Source organism: Morone saxatilis, unplaced genomic scaffold (genome assembly GCF_004916995.1).
Source record: "Morone saxatilis isolate NCDOM2014 unplaced genomic scaffold, NCSU_SB_2.0 Contig4, whole genome shotgun sequence".
Lineage (NCBI taxonomy): Eukaryota > Metazoa > Chordata > Actinopteri > Moronidae > Morone > Morone saxatilis.
Window position 1 is genome coordinate 17,865,204 of NW_023339984.1, and position 2,264 is coordinate 17,867,467.

Here is a 2,264-nt window from a genome sequence, read left to right on the forward strand (position 1 = left end):
CTGGCAAAAGAAAATGCTAAGGAATGTGTGTTTCTACCCACATGACACAATGCTATGAGAAGAGCACATGTCAAACAACATGTATAATGTCTCATCAACCCTCACACAGAGCTCGTGTTTTTGTCAGTCGCTATGTTTTGTCTTGCCAACGATGAGTGACATTTAAAGGACCAGTGTGTAGGATTTAGTAGCATCTAGCTCACGTCTGTGAAGTGTGTTGTAGAAACTACAGTTGCTGCAAAACTTGCAAAAACAACATGGAAGGCCTTATCCACAGCCAGTGTTTGGTTAGTCTGTTCTAAGCTATAGCTGTACAAACATGGCGGTCCAAGCCTCATCCTGACTCAGTGTTGTGTTTCCTGCCTGGTAGTTTTCGTGCTCGGTGTAGAAACAGCAGAGGTAACACCAGACTGCTGGGCAGATTGATCCAACCTCCTGCTATCAAAGCCAAATACTGAACCCTGTTGCTCACTGTTGGTAAGGAATACACCACATTGCAAAGCAGATTCCCTCCAAACCTAAACAGCAACACTCCCATTATGATTATGATGGTGTTAAAAGCCCTCTGCTTTGATTTGTCAACTCCCACCCCATTCCTGCCTGCCTCCCCTGGCCGTGGGCGAGTCAGAACACGGAGAACAGAAAGGCTGCAGAAAATCAGAGCAATAACCATCAAGGCAAATTGGATGCAACTTGGTATAAGGATGTAGTTAGGGTATTTGAGCATCACCACCATAAAAATAACTCCTGCGAAGCACTGTAGCCAAACAAGCCCGGTGCTGATGTTTCGAATGCAGACACCGCCCACCTGTCTCAGTCGCAGGTATGCGATGGGGTGAACAACAGCCACATAGCGCTCTACACAGGTCAGGATGGGAAAATACATTTGTCCAGACCAGGGGAAAACTGCAATGTAGGTCCCCACTAAGCTCATCGTAGGTAGATTGGCGTAGCTGGCACAAATGGCAATGGTATACCCTGAAACTCCAATCAGCTCCATGATAGCCATGTTATAGGTGAAGAAATCAGAGAAACTCATAACTGCTGCTGAGGAAACTGAACGTTTCCACTGCTGGAATCCCAAAATGAGGACAGAGATGGAGAGAGGGGCGAGGAGGATAATATTGGTTACGTTTAAGGCCAGCTGTATATTCAAAAACGACTGAGATGGAAGGGTTTGATTGGTGGAGAAGTTGGCTGACATTCTCAAACAGTAGAGGCCTGTAGAGGAGAGAAACAGAGATGAAAGGAAAATTTGATTTACAGTGGAGCAACGCTAAAATGCTCACAATGATAATGTTAACATGCTGTTGTTAAGCACGTAAGGATTCACTTTCTTTAGTTTAGCAAGTTAGTACACATTTGCTAATTAGCAGTAAACACAAAATACAGCTGAGGCTGATGGAGATGTAAATGAAATAAAATTGGAAAGATTTAATTTTGAGATGCAAAGTCAGTCTGTCCAATAGCCTTGGAGACGTCAGAGTCTTTAGATTTCCCGTTCTGGGCACAATGAATGTCTGTACAACCGGCCTATTTAACATATCCTTACTGCACTACCTCTGAGAGGCCCAGCAGTGTATGGAAGTAGGTAACGAGAGAGCCTTTCTTTCTGATCTTTGTTGTTGAGTTTTTCTGTTGAAATCCACATGCACCGTACCGATCAGACGGGTTGTTTGCAGATGTAGCGAAACCACCAATAACACCTCTCACAAATCGATCCGTTCTTAAGTCACAAGTAGGAAAATTCTCTACTGAGAATATGTCTGCTCCGTTTTAAAGCTCGAGTGAAGTCACAGGTATCAAATTAAACTCACTGACTCACTAACTGATGCATCCATTGGTGCCAACCATGTGATGCTCCACTGTAAAACACTGAAAAAGGTTTTATTTAAATCAAATAATTGTTGAAAATGATTTGATTGAAAATATAAAAGTAAAATGAACTACATTTAAATTCATTTTAAAAAAATTAAGTTAAAAAAACATCCTTGATCTTTTAGTAATTGTGACATTGACTTATCTTTGTAATTATTATTTGTACTATGAAAACAAAATACCTAGTACTTAAGGAGGAATGTTTCTGTAACTTAAAGACATATTACACTTAAAACACGAGTCACTTAAAATTACTAGTAAAAACTGCTTCATCAAGAATCTTATCAAGAGTCTTCCTAATTTTTGATGTAATCTTTTTTGTTAAAATAACATCGAATTACAGTGTACCATGTTGGGGGGGGGGTGAATTATTTTTCTTAAGAGTA